This window comes from Curcuma longa, chromosome 11 (assembly GCF_044706935.1).
Source record: "Curcuma longa cultivar G26 ecotype Majalengka, Jawa Barat chromosome 11, ITB_CL_G26_1.1, whole genome shotgun sequence".
Taxonomy (NCBI): domain Eukaryota; kingdom Viridiplantae; phylum Streptophyta; class Magnoliopsida; order Zingiberales; family Zingiberaceae; genus Curcuma; species Curcuma longa.
Genome location: NC_133871.1, coordinates 11,601,642 through 11,623,628, shown reverse-complemented (window position 1 = coordinate 11,623,628; position 21,987 = coordinate 11,601,642). Strand labels below are relative to the sequence as shown.

At 37.0% G+C, this 21,987-nt stretch overlaps 1 pseudogene; it reads left to right on the top strand.

Annotated features, from left to right (window-relative positions):
• Positions 1–16,520: 16,520 nt before the first annotated feature.
• LOC141837108 (NDR1/HIN1-like protein 1) lies at positions 16,521–21,248 on the top strand (annotated as a pseudogene).
• Positions 21,249–21,987: the final 739 nt, after the last annotated feature.

Here is a 21,987-nt window from a genome sequence, read left to right as displayed (position 1 = left end):
CACATGGTTAGTAAAGATAAAAGAGAATAAAATTTATTTAAATATAAATAATGATATAGTAAGGGATAAAATCTAATGGTGTAGGAGGATCCAAGTTCACCTAGTGGGATAAGGCTTGATGGTTATTATTGTTGTATTTGAAAACCCATAATTTTCGACAGTATATTAGGCAATCCTTTTCATGACCCGTGGCACCATGCCAAGCCATTGCTATGGTTTCTTTTTCTGCACATGTATTCTTCCAATGTTTAGTATTTCAATTAGTGTCAATCAACATAGATGAAATATTTCATTTCATCCTTTGACTAACATGTAGAACAAACTCAAGGAATGAACATGGAACACTTTCAGTAACTCGATTAAAGATTATCTCTTCATCGCTTGTGAAAATCCAACAAAAAAATTATGAGTGAATGTCACTAGAGATGGAAATCATGTGAACAACTCACAATGCACATGGCCTGAGATGTGAGCCCTTCCAATGACTCGAAGTTTAGCTCATCAATGTCTACAAAACTACAATGAAAAACTTGTGTGCAGATGTCACTAGAGATGAAAATCTAGTGACGTGTTGTTTGTCACCAGATCCAACAAGACCATGCAACTTAGAATCCAACGACGTCGTTGTTTGTAGCAATAACTAGCAAAGTTTAGCTCTAAAATAGATGAAAGTTTTGTTTGTCAAGAGATCAAGTGAAATAGAGATGAAACCAGCAAGCTTCGACTTACATGAAGACGAAAGTCGTGTGACCTTGTTGCTCATTGTGAGATCCAATAACAGGAAGTCGAACTCCTTCACCTTCTTTTCATCTACAAGACGCATGACTTCCCTCGCTCTTATCTTCTTCCTTCTTAACTTCCCCTTTTGTTGGTTCCTAGTGTTTGGCACACCCTTAGGCACTCCACAAACTTAACATATTTTGAGTTGACAAGTGACTAAAACCATGGTTTGGCTCATTTTTTCTTTTTCTACATGAGCTCGTAGTTGATTGTCTAAATTTATTTATTGAACAAGAAGTCATAGGCGATTGGGTGGCTCTCTTCCACATATGGTAGCAACGTGATCATGAGAGGCTAGAAGTCACCATGTATGAAAATACCCATCAATAAGTGGTCATAAGGCATCAACTATTGTTTTCTTAATTCAGTGTTGTTGACAAAGGTTTCTTCATGATCTCACACTGTCGGGCGGTACAGTCAAAAAGTATCATTCCAATAAATATCAAACCTTGACTCAGTTCGACATCGGCAATCTCATTTGTATTATTACTATGTTAATTATGTTGATGAATATCATGATAATCGACACCCTTTGACACTCCGCAACACACATCAAAATGAATTAAAAATGATTTCTTATTTTTGTAACTTGTGTTTGCACAACACAAAGTCAAAACTATATCATTCTAGATGAAGCATAGTTCATATTTAGGTATATAGTTATTTCTATTCAACTTTTTTTTTCATTTCCTTCGTCCTACTGCGATTTCGCCACCAACACTATATCTAAACATAGATATAGTATCATTTCAATCAAAGATTAAAACACTAACATGACTCAATATTTGGAACCTTTCTCATCATCATCGAGCAATCGTGCAATCAACTCACTGATTTGGATTGATTGGATGCTAGGGTGAACAGGATTTGTGCGAATGTTGGGTACATGGTGAACAGGTGGAAGCATATGTTTCTGACAAGACGTGGAATAATAGAAGGTGTGACAAAGCTTTCTATGCTCTTCTCTTTGGATTCTCCACTCTTCATCTATTGTCTTTAGCTATCCTCTTCTATTGTATTTCCCAAATCTCTTCTTTCTATTTGTGCATCCTCCCTTATTTTTCCCTGCTTCATGCTTCCAGTCTCATTGTTCACTGGTTCTTAGTTTTCCTGCATCTTCTTCCTCCTCTTCACATGTTAATAAGGTTTGAGGCTGCACGCATTCTCCCCCTTTCATGATGTTGTCTTGGTGTTCCTTCAAGTGTGATCTTCTCTACATTTTTTTCCCTGTAGTTTTTTATTCCTGCTTCTTAACTGCTTCTGTTTTTGCTACCTACTATTGATTATTCCTTCTATTTGAACAATTTATTAATTATTAAGTTTGTTTAGTAGTTGTTAAACCTCTCTTAGTTTTATTTTTCTGTTGCAGTAAGCAACTAACTCATTATTTACTTATTTTGTGTTGGAAACACAGGGTAAGTAACCCAATGAAGATGCCTAAAATCCACTTTCTGTTTATCAGTCTGTCTTTCCTAAAAAAGGTCAATTTCTTCTTCCTCCCATAAGTTTCTAGCATTCAGTTTGTTTAACTTGTTCAGGCTGTTTCCATTCCCAACAGCACTAATCAAGATTCACATTTAGCATCTCTAGTGGCTTTCCTGAAAGTATCACTACAATTTCTGAGAAACATATAGGTAAGAGATGGAGCCATTGCTATTGAACTTAATTGTTAAATTTCCACAAAATTATATGAGGTTTGCAATGAAGGTAAAACAGATCAATGTCTTTTAAGAAGGCTATCTTCTGTTGGTTTTGCTTGTTCTCACTTTAGGATACTCTTTCATTAAACATAATAGATATGCAAAAATAATCAGTCTCCTTTTTTTGCTCATCATTTAGGTTCTTGAATGCTTTACTAGGTTGCCAAGAAAATTTTATTTCTTTTTGTTTCTCCTTTCTCTAAGTTACTTTAAAGAATGAATTTAATAATTGTTTCAGAAGTTCAAATTTAACTGAGTTTACCTGACCTCTTTGTGGCACAAAACACCTCAAAAAATTCAAAGCATAATTTTCAGTTCCTAAACTACAGGGCCAAGGTCTTCCAGAAGCCATGTATATATCCAGAAGTAATTGTCGACGCTCTGGTTGAGTCTACATACATTACTTATTAGAATAATTTAGCACATATATATACAATTGTCTACAAAAGAAAAAAAAAGTCACACAAGCCATGATCTTTCAACTACCAAAAACAAAAACAAAAAAGTAAAAAACTTTCACAGGAAAAAAAGAAAAATCACTTCTATCAAGAAAATCAATCAACAACAACCACCAAAGCCTTTATCCCACTACGTGAGATCGACTTTATCCTCCTACGTCATTAAGCCAGACCTTTTATTATATCCTCATCTATATTGTATTGTTACTAATTAAATCTTCTTTGATCTCCTTCTTCCTTTATTAATGTGTGTATTTCTCATAGTCTCACATCACCTAACTAGGGGCATTTATTGAACACTAAAGTATGTGTCTATACCATCTTAAACGTGTCTTTTGGAGTTTTCCCTCAATAGAGATGCAACCCCAAATTTCTCTTTAATGTTTGTTTTTTTAATCTTTTTCTTGCTTATATGTTCGTATATTCACTTTAGCATCCTTATCTCTGCGATTCTCATCTTTTGTTTGTTTGCTCATTTCATAACCTAACATTCATCTCCATATAACATAACAAATCTAACCACCATTTTGTAAAATTTTCCTTTGATCTTTAGTACCTTACAATCACAAATAACATCTGATACTCTCCTCCATTTCAATCATCTTGATTGTATCATATGTAAAACATTTTTATCAACCCCTTAAGGTTAAAATCTTTTACTTTTAATGTTTTTGCCATGATTCAAACTTAGCATTTACTCTTTCACATGTTTCATCGACCAAAAAAATATCTACAAATAACATATACCATGGTAACGTGTCTTCAATATATCCAATGAGTTCATTCATGACTAGTGCAAAAAGGTATGAATTTAGAGTTATCCTTGATATAATCCTATCTTTATAAAAAATGTCTCAGTTAATCCACAGGGAAATAAATTAATCTTCCAAAATTAAAGTGATTGCTAAATGACCCTAATGCTCAATATTCCAACATGTCTCACCTCTAAAGTTCAAAGTTTGTTGGTGGAGAAAGTAACACTCAAGATAGGAAGCTAGCAATTAAAAATATCTCAAACTAATTAATTTAACTATGGGCTCTATGCCTAATGTGATGAATGGCATTTCAGTGAAACGTAAGAGATCTTTCTATGCCTAAACACTTAAGTTTAATTTGAATAAATAGAGGGTAGTGACTACTAGAAGGATTGTGGCTGATTGAGCCTGAGTGCTTGGAGGAAGATATAATGTTAGTCATTCATAAGTGAAAAAGAGAGTGGAGGTGTTCATCTTAGGCTTCCAAAAAAATCAGTGATGTATTTTGGTACTGAAAGGTTGTTTGATGGTATAGATTGGAAATTGAGATAATTGAGACATTCAATTAAATGGTGGCATGTGAATTTGAAGAGCTAGGCTAGTGCAGGAGCTTATACAGAGATCAATGGAGTGTTAATTGCCTCTATTAAATTTTCTCAAATCTATTAGTGAATGAAACTTGAACGTTTTAACATTCCTAATAGTAAGTGTGAGGACAAATGGATTACAAATGTAGTGCTGATGGAGACTTGTCAGCTAAGTTTTCTTATAATTTTACAAGAGAAAGGAGTCTCGAAAAAAATGGATCAGCATAAGATGAATTAAGAAGGGCTTGTGGAGCGACAATATCACCAAGGGTGAAAAATTGTATATGGAAGGTGGCCTCAGGGAGATTGCATACATCGAGTTACTCATGATCAATCTAGATACCTCTCCCAAGAAATGGAATGTGCTGATGGATGATCTGAGACATTTTTTAGTAAATTGTATTTTATTAGGCTGATGATTTTTAAACATTCACTTCTGTAGCTACGTGGAAACCGTGATAAAACAACAATGAGAGATTTAAGGACTGACCTCTTGTTAATAATACTGGAGCTTTGGTAAGGAGAATAGGGAAGTGCCTAAATATGAGAATGTGGTGTCAGTAGGAGTTCTTAGAGAGGTTGAAACTGCACTATGTTGATATTAAGAGGGATGGAGTTTCCTGATGCTGCCTGGAAGGCTGAGAAAAGTTATGCAACAACTGGGATTGTGAAAGTTGACCCTAAAGAGGTTGTTGTGGAAGACCCTGTAGTTTGGGCTTCTTTTACAACACAACATGAGCTTCTGGAGACGTAAAAAATATTTTCAAGGATGAGTTAAAGATAAGATCTTAAGTTTAGTAAAAAATAATTTTTAAAAATAGTATCATAAATAATTTTTAATTTAAGTTTATGCTATGATTAAAAATTAGAATACAAAACATAAAAGTTTTGACTCAAGCTCCCCCTGAACCAATTAAGAAATTTAGTCCATTTTGGATGTCTAACCTTAGTTGCTTACAACTATCTAGAAGATAATAGTTTTTACTAGGTTAGTCAACTCAAGTAATAGTGTCTAGCTTATGTTTGCAAAAAGACTACTTGACTTGATCAATATGAAGTTGGTATTTAACGCCCAAACTTGCTATGATGCACTGACTTAAGCATTTTGAAGTCCAGGCAATACCCTATGCATCTCACATCATTCTAAGTTTGGCAATCACAAGCAAGTTATGCCTAATGTGCTTTGTAAGATGCAACTTCTAAATCTATAGGTTCATGCAGTTCTACGGGTCAAATCTAGGCTAAGTACAACAATTCAAATTAAGTTCATCTTGAAAAATCAAAGTCAAAACTCAATTTTAATTTTGAAAGACTGAGTTAATATTTGAAATCCTGTTACATAAATAAAATAAAAATTAGTTTGAAAAAGCAAGTTAAAACAAAACTAAACTCAAGAGAATTTTGAAAATCAATTTAAGTTAGGTGGGAAAATCAATAGTGGAATTGAGCTAAGGACAGAACTAGTCTATAACACACATCCCAATTTACATCCTTAAGTTACTAAATTCTGATTTAGGTAATAGTTTAGTAAAGATGTCAGCTAGATTAGACTTGGATTCAATATGATGAAGTTCAATATCACCTTTATTAACATGATCTCTGACAAAGTGATGTTTTATTTCTATATGTTTGGTTCTAGAGTGGTGGACAAGATTTTTAGTTAGATTAATTGAACTTAGATTATCAATAAAAATTTTAACTTTCTTAAAATCTAGGTTAAAGTCTTTTAAGGTATGCATCATCCAGAGTAGTTGGGCTACACACTCACCCATGGCTATGTACTCAGCTTCAGTGGTAGATAGGGAAATACAATGTTGTTTCCTACTGAACCAACTAACTAGTGAGAGTCCTAGAAGTTGGCATCCACCACTGATACTTTTTCTATCTAACTTACATCCAACATAATCTGAGTTAAAAAATCCAATAAGTTCAAAAATTGGGCAGTTCTAGGGTACCACATTCCTATGTTGATTGTTCCTTTAAGGTACCTAAAGATCCTTTTAACCTTAGTTAGATGAGATTCTTTTGCACAGATTTAATATCTAGCACACATACTCACTGCAAATAGAATGTCAGGTCGGCTCGCAGTTAGGTAAAGTAGGCTACCTATAGCGCTTCTATAGTACTTAAGGTCAACAGGTTTGCCATTTGGGTCACTATTTAAAGTCTAATTTGTAGCCATGGGTGTTTTAATTTCTTTTATATTTTTCATTCTAAATTTTTTAAGTAATTCTTTAGTATATTTTTGTTGATAAACAAAGGTACCTTCACTAGTTTGTTTTATCTGTAGCCCTAAAAAGAAGGTTAATTGGCCCTTGATAAACAAAGGTACCTTCACTAGTTTGTTTTATCTGTAGCCCTAAAAAGAAGGTTAATTGGCCTACTAAACTCATTTCAAATCTATTTTCCATTAAAGTTATAAATTCTTGTAAAAAGTTTGAGTTAGTTGAGCCAAATACAATATTATCTACATATACTTGAGCTATAAAAATATCAGATTTTAGAGTTTTAACAAATAAGGTTGGGTCAACTTTACCTTGGTTAAAGCCTTTAAATACTAAGTAGTTGGATAGTCTTTCATACCAGGCTCTAAGGGCTTGCTTAAGTCCATATAGGGCTTTCTTAAGTTTAAAAGCATAGTCAGGATGTTCTAAACTTTCAAAACTAAGGGGTTGTCCTACATAAATCTCTTCCTTAATTAGACCATTTAGGAAGGCTTACTTAACATCCATTTGATATAACTTGAATCTCTTATGGGTTGTATAACCTAAAAGCATCCTAATGGACTCAAGTCTAGCTACAGGGACATATGTTTCATCATAATCAAGTCCTTCTACATGGCTAAACCCCTTAGCTACTAACCTAGCCTTATTCCTAACTATTTCACCTTGTTCATTAAGTTTGTTTTTAAAGACCCATTTTGTTTCAATAAACTTTTTGTCTTTAGGTAAAGGTACTAAGTCCCAGACTTGACTATGTTCAAATTGGGCTAACTCCTTCTGCATGGCTATGATCTAATTAGGGTCAAGTAAGGACTCTTCTACAGATTTGGATTCAATTTTGAAAATCAAGGCAATTTGACTAAGGTTTCTAAAGGCTGACATAGTTTGAACCCTTAGTTCTGGATCACCTAGGATTTGGTCAGTTGGGTGAGTTGAACTAACTCTTACAGTTCTTGGTTGGTTAGGTTCAAGTTCAATCAGATCATGGTCTTGGTCCTCAATTTGACTTGGGTTTTCATCTTGGTTAGTATTGGACCTAACAAAGTCAATTGGTTGATAGGTGGTTTGATCAGGGTCATTTGGGCTAGATCTTTCATCAAATTTTACATTTGTGGTTTCTTCAATTTTTAGGATAGTTTTGTTATAAACTCTATAAGCTCTACTGATAAGAGAGTAACCTACAAAGATACTCTTTTCTACCTTAGATGTAAATTTTTCTAAGTGTTCTCTGGTATTTAAAATATATATTTTACATCTAAAGACTTTAAAATACTTAATATTAGGTTGTTTGTTATAATAGATTTCAAAAGAGGTTTTTCCTAAATTTTTATTTATAGTTATTCTATTTTGTACCTAACATGTTGTACTAACAGCCTCAGCCCAGAGGTATTTAGGAATGTTGAATTCATTAAGCATTGTTCCGGTTGCTTCTTGTAATGTTCTATTTTTTCCTTTCTACAATTCCATTTTGTTGGGGTGTTTTAGGGCAAGAGAATTCATGGTGGTACCCATTTTCTAAGCAAAGGTTAAATTTTTTATTTTTAAATTCTCCGCCATTATCGCTCCTAAGTCTTTTAATTTTAACCCCTTTTTCATTTTTTTGTTTGTTTACAAAAGTGGTTAAAAGTTTCAAAGGTTTCATCTTTATTTTTTAAAGAATTTTATCCAAATGAATCGCGAGTAATCATCAATTATAACTAGACAGTATAAATTTCATTAATAGACTTAACCCCGTGTGAGTCAAACAGGTTTAGGTGGATTAGTTCAAGTATAGACTTAGTTTGAGTTTGATTAATTGGTTTGTGAGTTGATTTGATTTGTTTTCCTTGTTGGCAAGCATTACAAATGGTTGACTCAAGGTTAGATAATTTTGGTAGACCTCTAACTAAACCATTTAGTTTGGATAACTTTCTGAAGGCTGAGAGAGTTATCACTCTACATGAAGACCATTTAGTTCTGATTAAGAACTACTTTATTCCAAGGTTTAATGACTGTCAAATAATTTACTACGTTAGGGTTATGACCATAGCAGATCCCATAGGCTAAAGTTTGTTCCGGTGCGTAAGGGACTGTCAAATTCTGTTCCGGTGTGTCCAAATCATTCTGTTCTATTCTGTGACGATTTAGTTCTTAATCAGAACTAAATGGTCAAACTCTGATATAAACTAAATGGTCATATGTAACTAGCTACCAATCAGTAGCACAACCAGTGTGAATATGTACCGTATCAAAGAATGATCAGTTATTTTCTAGGGTTTATTAAATCCCATTCATTGATCATTATCTTATACTTAGCAACATAGATTGGCTAATGGGCTCATGTATTTCATGTTTGAGAGACTATTCTGCATTTGGAAAATTTCTTGAATAAAGTTCAAACTTGTCGCTATTAAATCATAAGTGATGAAGGACCCAACATGCATAAAGGCCTAATTGTTCATTGAGGGACTTATTAATCTAAGAGACTCATGGTGGGGGACTAATGGGACATTTTGATGTAAGAAAAACTCTATAAGTTTTGGTTGAGCATTTCTTTGGCCTCACATGAAACGAGATGTAGTCAAGTTTTGTGAGAAGTGTATCACATGTAGGCAAGCAAAATTTAGATCTTTACCTCATGGATTGTATACACCTTTATCAATTCCTAGTGAACCTTGGGTTCCGACAGAAGTTTCGATCTTGGATTTAGGTTGTAGTTCTCAAAGAGAAACACCATTTCCTATTCTTTCCACTTTCCATCTTGGATTTTGTTTAACCCAGCTAATAAATCTATTAATCTACTAAATATTCTTATGATGGAAATTTTTTATCAAATGTCCCATTACATCTGACTAGAATATGTAATATTAAAGGAGCTAATCTCATTACATCTGCACGTGGAATGCTTAAAATATTAGTTAATCAATTTGAAAAATATGCAATAGATAATTATGGTTAATTCCAACTTAAATAGTTGTATAATTAATGCCGATCTAAAGTTTCAAATAGAATCATTTCTCTAATCTTCTTGAAAATGAGAAGGGCATTGATTAGATATTCAAACATTCTGTCAAAGTCATCACCTTCAATTAAAACATTCAAGCTGAGTTAGCAATTAACACATCACCTATCTTTTGAAGGATTTGACACCGCTCACATAAAACTGCCATGAAGCTAGGACGATGGTAGTAGAGACAACAACCAGATCAAAAGAATGAATTTAGTGTAAACATCAAATTGATTTGGAGTTTACTTTTTTAGGGGAGTGTGTCTTCACATCACCTATCTTTTGAAGGATTTGACACCGCTCACATAAAACTGCCATGAAGCTAGGACGATGGTAGTAGAGACAACAACCAGATCAAAAGAATGAATTTAGTGTAACAATCTCGACATACAACTATAACTATATAACTAGGACAATGGTAGTAGAGAATTTGTCGCCCACAAACTCCTCCATGTAAATGCAAAGCACTGTTCTCTATAATGAATCCTTATTCTAACCAAAGGACCTTTAGAAAATCTTCGGCGTATACATCCCAAGTCTGGTCTGCAAGCTCCACCAGAAAGACACCATTTGTAGTTTTCGCAACCTGAAGGAGGTTGATCTACATAAAAGGATTGGCCTCCGCAACAAGTACTATTGTTCCTGTTTAAGATCATCTACGAATGAGTCACCGGCTAATGATGCTGAAGTCAAGCAAGACCCGCAAACGGTGGAGCTTTTGTCAGGCTGCAAAGAGGAGGGTGAGAACGGAGGTTAAAGGGGGTGTCCTAGTTTAACCGCTCTGATGCTCAAATAAGGTCGTAAATCGGAGATGGAGAAGAAGAAACAACAATGTTAGAAAAGGAGAGTATTAATAATTATGTGTCCCCGTATCTGCACCCGCGAGAAGCGGAGTCATTATATGGAGTCATTGGGGGAGATGTTCCATCGCTGATAAGGAGAATATCCCATCGTCGTGGTAGTTAAGGGTCTTGTCGCCCATACTCGGTATAGTCCATGATCAGGCTGTGTTAATCATGATGTACTGATGAGGTAGGTGAGCTGATATCTAATATTATATCATTGCACCTGTCCTTCTAGCAGTGGTCTGGGCAGAAGCATGGACTCGGAGAGGCAAAGCTGACAGAGGGTCAACCTCTAGCTAGGAGATCACGGATTCATTCGGGAGAAATGCCAGTGAAGCACCGAGTGGTGGCTGAGTGGGTTGTAGAGTCGGTTGATCAGGGAGTCGAGCTGCCACTTAGCCATTGGGCTAGAGTGGGGAGCTCGAGCGGTTTAGGAGTTGGGCATGAGCTTGGTCATGAAGTCAAGGAAGTCGGACAGAGTTGGAGTCGGCGATTAGCAACTGAGCTAGAAGGGAGAGCTCGGGCATAGAGTGCGAGACATCGAGCCAAACTAGTTGTGGGGTTGGGCGCCAAACTGAGCCAGTCGGCCACGAGATCAAGCCTTGCCTTTGTTGTGTTGCTACCAATTGGACTAGTTCTTAACTTTCTTAACCTAGGCTTACTAACCATAACATGAGTCTTCCCACAAGTCTAGTCGAAAGAGACGTGAGTCAGACTGATTAGACTAGTTCTTCAGCCCAAACTCAAGTTGGTCATGAGTTAAGAAATGCAGCAGCCAACTGAGGCGGTGTGACCGAGATGAGACTTGAGACTGAGATGGTCAAGATGAGACTTGAGACCGAGATGACTGAGACAAGACTTGGAACAGAGATGGTCGAGATGAGGCTCAGGACGGAGATGACCGAGATGAGACTCGGAATAGAGATGGCCGAGACGAGGCTCGAGACAGAGATGGTCGAGATGAGGCTCGGGACTAGAATGAGACGGAGACAATCAAGATGAGACTCGAGACTAAGACTACCGAGATGAGACTCAGTACCGGAAGTATTGCGAAAGAAGGAAGAAGGGACGCCTCATTCCATTAAGCAAGAACCTCGAGCTAAGAGCAGGGCAGATGATTGTCTTCTTCTGTTTTGTGATGAAAATAGGAGAGGCCAGTGCAGGTTCTCACTGTGAACCTTGCTAACTAGTTTTGTATGTTGAAGCAAGCAAGAAATTAGAGCACCGGGAACCCTGTGCCACTTATTGTATAGATTGACTCTAGGATTATAAAGAAAAAGCAATCTCTATCGACCTCCCTCCTTTCCTTTTCTTTTCTTATTTTGTCGTGTACAAATAGGACGGCAGCTGAGCTAACTACTGCTTTCCCGTACTCATTAAGACTCTCGTACCTCGTTTGACAAGCACTAGCTCATTCTATGTCGCTCGTTCGCCTCCAGTATCTCATGGATCTCTAATATACTTAGAAGGCGCCCCTCATCTTTTGAGAGTAAAGTAAAGAGGAAAAGACAGAAAAGAGGATCCTTAGTCCTTCTTCCTCAGAACGAAGACTTTATCGGAGCACCAAAAGCCACAACTAAGTACCGGATTCACGCTCCCAGAGTCTCTAAGTAGCTGGGGATGCCACTCAAAGGTTCGATGCAAGGATTTGTTGCTTAAGCGATTCTAGTTTAAAAAGATGACCTAGTCTCACTCTTTCCAAAGCTTTCCGGAGCGGATCGTAACGTAACCTAAGACTTTATTGTAGTGAGCCCCCAAGAAGATCAATGTTTAGGTTGTAGTTCTCAAAGAGAAACACCATTTCCTATTCTTTCCACTTTCCATCTTGGATTTTGTTTAACCCAGCTAATAAATCTATTAATCTACTAAATATTCTTATGATGGAAATTTTTTATCAAATGTCCCATTACATCTGACTAGAATATGTAATATTAAAGGAGCTAATCTCATTACATCTGCACGTGGAATGCTTAAAATATTAGTTAATCAATTTGAAAAATATGCAATAGATAATTATGGTTAATTCCAACTTAAATAGTTGTATAATTAATGCCGATCTAAAGTTTCAAATAGAATCATTTCTCTAATCTTCTTGAAAATGAGAATCTAAAAATTCAATCCACCCAAATAGTTGAGATAATATGGGTTTTGATATATATATATATATATATATATAAGAATTGAATGAATCTTTTGCGTCACTTGATACTTCATGTGGAAGAGGAGATATTAGTAGATCATATCCTAAATATAAGATTCGCTATAGGGTTCACTTCAGATTGTTTTTAAGGATTCCCCTTAATTAGGTTTCCGATTCTTTAAGATATTATTCTATATATGTTAGTATATTCCATAAAAGAAATTTTCAATTATATTTCCTTTTATTATTATCATCTCTCTGAAATATGACTAATATAATATTGTTATGCATTATCACAAGTACAACATCATTATTAATCTTATATTTCATCGTAGTATTAGAGTCAAGTAAGTTTTTGACTGCCCTTCAAAATTGTGGTATCGATCGAGCAGTATTAGAGTTAATGATCTAGCTAGACTTATTGCCAATCAGGTTTATTAGACGACCAAATGCATGCATAAATAACAATCACTTACTTCAAAGTTCTTAATTGATTAGTAGTACTGCCACATTTAACATTTGGCAATCATACATAATCCTTATTCCAAACTTTATTCGTTTTGGGAAAATTAAAATAAATTAATCCCTAAGAAATTACCATTTCAAGTGAGCTAATAAGGACCAGAGAACGAAGGAGATATAGTAGTAATCGTGCTTGAACTTGGACCAATCGATAAGTTTGTAATTAAAGCGGAAACATTAAATTATACCTTTCCTCCGACGTTTCGGAAGGGTGAAGTTTGTACCCGAAGACCTCTTGATCTTCTGCTGTATTCCTCTCCTTTTCTCGAACGTTGTGTGGGCAACGATCCTTCGAGAACTTTCTCCACCAGAATTCTCCTCCGATGGCTTGCTAAAACTTCCTTCCCTTTGCTTGGAAAAGAGAGAAGAAGAAGAAGAGGGCTAGGTGATGGCTGCTGAGATCCTCTCGGCCACCAAGAGAAAGCTTGTCGTGTCTTTTCAAAGCCAACCCACCCCCTTCTTTTATAGCCCAGCCATCAATTATTTATGGTATAATTTAAGCCATAAACATGGTATAATTAATCCATAAACATAGCATGATTTGAAGCAATCAAATCGGAAAATTTTAGAATGATTTCAGAAGTTTCCAAATCGAACCCGCGGCCTTTAATCGATCAAACAATCGATTAAACCACGTAAGTTTTCTCATTAACACTGGTAATCGATCACCTGATCGATTACCAGACTTGATAATCGATCAGATGATCGATTACCAGTCATTCTGCCCGGAGTCTTGGTAATCGATCGATTACACCTCCTGGTAATCGATCAGCTGATCGATTACCAAGGTGTGTAATCGATCAGCTGATCGATTACACCTTCTTGCATGGGTTCGAATGTCTGGTTTCTTCGCGAATTCTTCCAAGGTGAACTTAGGATTCCAGAGGCTACAACAGGGACCTAGAGGAGGAATTGGTTTTGGCCTTCTGATGAGCTAAGGCTTCCCGTGTTCGCCCCGAACACACAACCTTAGTTCATCAATAATAACTCACGCCACTAAAGAGTTATTATCGAACTACCGCACCAATCCCCATATTACAATATGGGCTCCTTCTTACTATCAGTACATTAGTCTCCCTGTGTTTAAGATATCGTATGCCCGTCAATTAAAATGAGTTACTGACAACTCGTATTTAATCGACATCTAATCCAAAAGTAGTACCACTCAACCTTATTATCATGCGGACAAGGTCCACCTGCAGAGTTTACATGATAATCCTTATGAGCTCCTCAAGGGGACATCATCAACCTAGATTATAGGACACAGATTCCTTCTATAATCAACAACACACCATGTACATAATACTACTTCCCAACTCATCGGACCTATTGATTTATCGATCTAAACCTCACCCTTTGATGATTTAAAGAAGTACATATTAAGCACACGTGTTTGTTATTATATCGGGATTAAGAGCATGTACATCTATAGTAACAGAGGTTTAGTTCGATTATATAGTCAGTATAAATCGAACAATCCTCAGATGGTCCTGCTCAATACACACTAAGTGTACTAGTGTAATTCTATAGTCAAGACAGACTAAGACCAAATTACACTACAACCACTCCGATGGTTTGTCCAATCCATCTTGGTTGTGAACACTATTTATAATCTATAAGGAACTGATAACATGGTCTTCTGTGTGTGACTCCGCACACCATGTTAGTCTACAGTATAGATTAAATGGACACTGCAAAAATATTGACCAAATGTGATTTTCATTTCTGAATGTTTATTTACATAGCTAGAATTCTAATATACATCCCAACACCCAGGTCATGGTGCAGCGGTAGGACATCCAGGTTGTCATCCAGGCACCCGCGGTTAGATCCCCAGCTACGGCGTATTTGTAGAAATTTTTCTCCCAATGAGGGTCACAATCAAAGGATGTTGAGCATCTGGGTTGGTCGCTGCGTGCGCTTCCCGATTTACCTTGGTGGCCGGTGGGAAACTTCCGTAGGGCCGGATCAGTCACCCCCAGGGATTGAGTCAATACGACTAGCTAACTGGGATTAACATTTTTTAAAAAAATAATATTTAATCAATTTGAAAAATATGCAATAGATAATTAAGGTTAATTCCAACTTAAATCGTTGCATAATTAATGTCGATCTAAAGTTTCAAATAGAATCATTTCTCTAATCTTCTTGAAAATGACAATCTAAAATTCAATCCGCCCAAATAGTTGAGATAATATGGGTTTTGATATATATAGAACAATGACTTTCTTTAAGAATGAATCTTTTGCATCACTTGATACTTCATGTGGAAGCTAAGGGGAGATATTAGTAGATAATATATATCCTAAATATAAGATTCGCTATAGGGTTCACTTCAGATTGTTTTTAAGGATTCCCCTTAATTAGGTTTCCGATTCTTTAAGATATTATTCTATATATGTTAGTATATTCCATAAAAGAAATTTTCAATTATATTTCCTTTTATTATTATCATCTCTCTGAAATATGACTAATATAATATTGTTATGCATTATCACAAGTACAACATCATTATTAATCTTATATTTCATCGTAGTATTAGAGTCAAGTAAGTTTTTGACTGCCCTTCAAAATTGTGGTATCGATCGAGCAGTATTAGAGTTAATGATCTAGCTAGACTTATTGCCAATCAGCTGGTTTATTAGACGACCAAATGCATGCATAAATAACAATCACTTACTTCAAAGTTCTTAATTGATTAGTAGTACTGCCACATTTAACATTTGGCAATCATACATAATCCTTATTCCAAACTTTATTCGTTTTGGGAAAATTAAAATAAATTAATCCCTAAGAAATCACCATTTCAAGTGAGCTAATAAGGACCAGAGAACGAAGGAGATATAGTAGTAATCGTGCTTGAACTTGGACCAATCGATAAGTTTGTAAGAAGACTGCTCCGCATTTTTGGCATCGACCGCCGCCGCAATGACTCCGGAGTGCGAGTTGTCGATGAGCGACTTCTTGATGAACTTGAGATTCTTGATCGCATCGTCGAAGATACGGATGGCGCCCTCGGCCTTGGCCTTAGTGTCGGCGTCGGTGGTGTTCTCGAGCACCTTCTTTGCGTAGGATTGGTACTCGACGGCTTTGTCGACGGAGATGTCGGCGGCGAGAAGGGCCACATCACGCATGTCCTTGACGGACTTACTGCGGGGGTCAGGACCGATCATCTCGAGGCAGGGATAGTACGCGTAGGAGTCGCCGATGTCGGCGCAAACATCGTCAAGCACGGACACGGACGAAGAGACGACGACGGGCTTGAAGGAGAGGACTTGGAGAAGGAAGAACGCAAGAAACAGGTACGACGCCTTCTTCATCTTAATTAATTAATTACCACTAGCTCCTTTTTCTTCTTTTGATCTGATTATATTAGGGGTGCAAACGAGTCAAGCCACTCGTGAGCTGCTCGTGAGCCGCTCGGTCAAAGCTCAGCTCGAGCTTGATTTTGACTGAGCTCGAGCCGAGCTCGAGCCGGCTCGTTTAATATTCGAGCCGAGCTCGAGCTCTTTTAATACTGGCTCGATGGCTCGTCGAGCTTTTTTGAGCCCAACCTGTTAGTTGGGTTAATGGGTTTGATTCAAGCCGGTTTAATTGGGTTAATGGGTTTGGATCTTGACAATTGACCCGTTAGGAGATGAGATAAGGAACCGGTAGGGATTTGGGAAGCTACAGTGGCATCCCAAATCCCGATCGCGAGCGGCGAGCCGCCTCCTCTGCTCGCGAGTTCTTCTTCTCTGATCGCGGCGACGGTAAAGCAGCAGCGGACTGCGGATCCATCCTTCCGCGAGTAGCTGAGGCCGTCGGTGAGTGGCGGGCGGTCCGAGCCAGGGTCGGCGGCGCCGGTGACGAGTGATCACTAGTTGAGAGCCTTCTTCAGTTCTTCTTGCTTCCCGCGGAGGTGGGATTCCTCAATTAGTATTAGCACTTGGGTCTTCCCTATTCTCTAGTGCTTCGTCAGTTTGGCGTGGAAGAAAGGGCTGCTAACTGCTAAGTGCTAACACTCTTATTGTAGACTTTTGGTCCGGAGCCTCTACTAAGCTGTCGCTCGCTGGTGGCAACGAGCAGTAAGAAGGGAAGGATCAAGGAAGAGGCCGGGAGGTAAGGGATTTCTCATATCTCAGCTAGATCTTGGTTGTTAGGTTTCTTTGGATTCTTTTTGATTCTTCTTAGAAGTTAGATCATTCTGGATTGCCGTCAATCTTCATTCCACAGCTGGTTAATGTGATCCGATCCGGGTGGAGATTTTGCTTGGATTGCGGCAGAAAAGAGGAGAAGAAGGAACTGAAGTCTGAAGGTGGATTCTAGGGTTAGATTGGCTCGAGCTCGAGCTCGAAAGCTTGCTTTTAATTCGAGCTTTTCGAGTCGAGCTCGAGCCTTGGATTAAATGATCGAGCCGAGTTCGAGCTCAAATTTACAAGCTCGATCGAGCTCGAGCTCGAGCCGAGCTAGCATAAAACGAGTCGAGCCGAGCTCGAGCCAAGGCTGGCTCGAGCTCGGCTCGACTCGTTTACAGCCCTAGATTATATTGCTTTCGATGTGGATTTGTAGCTCTCGTTTTGTTCGTTTATAAAGCAACGAGTATAAAGTAGATTGAGAATAGAAATTGAGAAACTAATTAAATTTTAATTTTCAAGGATGCATGGTTCAATATTAATTCAGGAAATATTTTATAAATTTTCAATATTTATGGAAAGATTGTGCATGAGAATTTAGTGATAGATATTATTTTATCATCTATCAATTTGATCGATATGAGAAGAAATTAAATGTTAAATAATATTGAAAAGTAATCTTATAACATTCGTTGCGTGTAATCATAACTTCACTCATAATCAAAGTTACATACCATTTATACCTTATCTACAGTAATCAGCAAACCATAATTACGACCAATTCATAATTACTGTAACAAATTCTGGATTGACATGTAATTTTAATTATAAGAGTTAATTCTTATGTATTATTTTCACATTCTGTATTTCACTGTCTTGTCATATATAATGAAATATGGATTGGCGAGTAATAATTATTAAGAGTTAATTCTTACTCGAAGAGTTAATTCCTCGAGAGGAGAGGACGTGCAGGTAGATTTCGGTATTTTTAATTTCCTGTACCTAACTTTAATGATATCTAAATCAGATAGCATATTCCTGAAATGTTCATTCTTTTCTTTTCGGTCGTCAATCAATTTTGTTTAAAGTTTTTAAATTATTTTAAATTAAAATTAATATATTCTAAAATTTTTTAAATATATCTATATTAATGTATAAATGAGAAAAATAAATTATAAATTTGAATCCGAACCCATCTAAAAATTATAAATCCAAATTTAGATAATCCAACTAATCTGATCTAATTTTTAACTATGCGATATTACTTTTTTCATTCTTTATTAAATAATTAAATAAAAATTCAAAATACATAATAATAATAATAATTTAATTTAAACTAATAATAATAAATATAATAATTATATTTTTATAAATTTAAATATTTAAATTTAAGAGTTTATGATGACAATGAGTAAACTGAACTAAGGAGGTGAACACTATTTATGTATTTGTAAATTAATTGAAATATGAGAAGTGATACTTAGTATGAAAAATCCTAATATGAATAGAGCATGACACTCACATTGGCAGTAGGTCTCACTAGCATGCAGTGGGTCCCACTAGCTTGCAGTGGAACCTATTGCATGCATTTTGAGTATCATGCTCCATTCATATTAGGATTTTTCATGTTAAGTATTATTTCCCTTGAAATATATAATTAATTCACACGAAAAATTTTAATGTTTACATTTATTATTTCATAATATATATACACGCCATATTTCATAGGCCCTGCGTTAAATGCTTTATTTTTTTAAAAAAAAATCTTTTATTATTTATTTTAAAACTAACTATTTAAATTATTATGATTGAAGCTAGGGTCGGTATCAATGTATTAATGAATTATATAACTTATTTAAGGCAAAAAAATAAAAAGCATGTTTCTAGAATCATCTCATGAATACGGCCGGAGACATGAATACATAAGGGGTTAAATTAACTCTTTTTCTAATGTAAGATTAACTCGCCATTCATATATATAATCTAGCTATATATCTACCTTGCCTTTCCGGACAAACTTCAAATCTATCTACTTTACAAAGGTGAAGCTCTCGTCACCTTTTTTACAATTTCAATCATCGTATCAAGTTCTTGGTCTATGATTTCTTAGTCTTTTAATCAACCTATGCAACCTACCTACACATTCTACCTATTAAATAAGATGAAATTAACTTAAACTTTTTGCTAATCACTTGAAAACAAATTAAATTGAACAAACCACTTAAATAAAACTTAATTCAGCTAGCATTTATCACGTTGTATGTAATGTTGGAATTGAAAATCTTTGCTTTAAGATTATCTAATTAAGATGAATAGAAATTATTGAATTAAAAATTATTAAATTTAAAATTTAAACTTATTTTATCTGTCGAGATGAGTTTAACTTGCTAAACTCCAAGTCAAAAAGGCAAAGTCGGGAGTTTGGACTGTCGAGCTACTGAGCTATCAAAGAAGGTCGAGTTGTCAGAAAAGATCAAGCTGTTTAAGAAGGTCATGCTAGCAGAGAAGATTGAACTATGAGCTATAAGGTCTAGTTGTCAAGTAAGGCTAAGTTATTAGCTAAGCCTAAGATGTGAGAGAAGGTTGAGTTTCTTAGGAAGGTCAAGCTGTCATGCTAATAATGTTGTTGAGCTAATCGAGTTGCTGAGTATAAACTGAGTTATCAAACTATCGAGCAAATTGGGTTACAAAGTTATTGAGCAAGGAGGTTGGGTTATCAAGCTAGGAAGTCAAGCTACCGAGCCAAGAGATCGGGCAAGGAGCTTGAATAAGGAGCTAAACATTGCCTAGCTGAGAGGCAAGACTGTCAAGTGGTGAGGTGTATTGAGTGTTGGTGAAGGTCTGTATTAGAGATAGTTTTTTTAAAATAAATTTATTCCCTCTTCGATAATGCTTTGAAGTTTGCCCGGATATTTATTTCTTAGGATATAATGACTAACCACATTATCAACCTAACACTGACTATTTGTGATGAACTGAACAATACTCAAATACTATCACTGTGAGAACAAAGGGATCACCGTCAAGCAAAAAGTGGAAGTGAAGAATGTGGAGGAGTCATTTGTTGAATGGACTATTCTCTTTTGTTGTTCACATGTACCAAAGGGAAAAGCCTCCTTCTATAGATTTGAATTCTCGACAACTATTAATTTCATTGAATAGGTTCGACTGTTGACCATTAATGTATCCATTACATAATGATACAAAAAGAAAAAAAATAGTTTTGAAATTGTAAAATGATTCAACATTCAACTTGTATAAGTCATGCTCGCACGCAAGTCAATTAAGTTTAATACAATTTAAATTTTAAATTTGCACCTCTACATGCAAAAATGAACCTCCCATTCATATAAATCGATAATATTTATTCAATATAAACTAAGCATGTTGCATTAAAACTCTTAACACACACTAAACTTTCATTCATATTGGAATTAATTTTAATTTTTTTTTTCATTCTCTTTTTCAACTATTAAATTAATTGCAATTAGCATTAACCTCCTCAAAATTTCTTATCAGCCACTCCGAAGTTGCACCACAGGGACGAAGAGGTCGACCCCTACAAGCCCAATTACCGCTGCCGCCGAGTCCTCTTCCTTCTGTTCCTCCTTCTCCTCCTTTCTGGAGTCACTACTCTCGTTCTCTACCTCGTCTACCGTCCCTCCCACCCCCGTTTCTCCATCACCAACGCCTCCATCATCACCCTGAAACCCGCCCAATCCGCCATCTCCTCCGCCATGCAGTTCACCCTACGCATCCGCAACCCCAACAACCGCGCCTCCGTCGCCTATACGACCGCCTCGCCGTCTACGCCGCCTACCGCGGCCAGCCCATCACGCCGTCGGTCCCTCTCCTGCCGCTCTTCCAGGAGCGCCGCAGCGAGGCCTCCGTGGCTCCCGTATTAGGTAGCAGAGCGCCGGTGCCGGTGCCGGTGCCGGCTGACGGCTGGGGGCTGGCCAGAGACCAGGCCTACGGGTTGGTGGCCCTGAGGCTGGTGGTGCTCGGCCGGGCCCGGTTCAAGTCTGGCCCCTTCCGCAGCGGCTGGCACAGCCTGCGCGTTCGCTGCGACGTGCTCGTCGGACTCAAGGCCGGCCTGGTACCTCCATTCGGCGCTTCGGAGTGCGACGTCGACGCCTGAGACCATGCGCGTAACTCAAAATTCACAGTCAATTAAGCCACTCTATACAACACTGTTGCGATCAGTCCAATTTCGTGTTGTTTACGTCGAGATTAAGAACAAAATAATGTAAATACATACAGTTCTTTAGTTTAATTAGAACGCTAACAATCAATCGTGCTTGTAAGTTGCTTTATGTTGAACAATTCTCGAATTAACACGATGAATGAAGTCAGAAGACAAGCGACGCTGGCTCTCACGTGCGTGCCACACGTGTTTGACCGGTTCCCCGTACGGTTTTGGGGTGGGCCGGCCGTTATAGTGAATAGTGGCTTCTTTGCGGTTTGAACCGGAAGAGGTTGGTCATTGCGGTTCTTCAAACCAGATTGTGGACTGGAGCTGGTTGACCGAACGTTGACCTCGATTTTTTTTATTTTTGTTTTTGGTATGGTAAATGTGCGGTGCCGATCCCTATGAATATCCGAAACATCCCTTTGGTCAACCACATCGCAATGGCAGACAACCTCCATTCCGTGGAGTGGTCCTCTACTCCTCTCCCATTGTTTTGATAGTTCGCCGCCTTTACATTCCTCGCTGCTATGTGCGATCAGACGGACGGCATCGCTAAATATTTTTCGTTTCTCTCAGTTCGATCTAAGAAGGACCCTTGTTGTTTCTTGAGATCTAGAAGGGGCTGCTCCATCAGAAAAGGTACGGCTGTGAGAATCCATCTCTTTGCATCGCCATGATCATTTTCCTT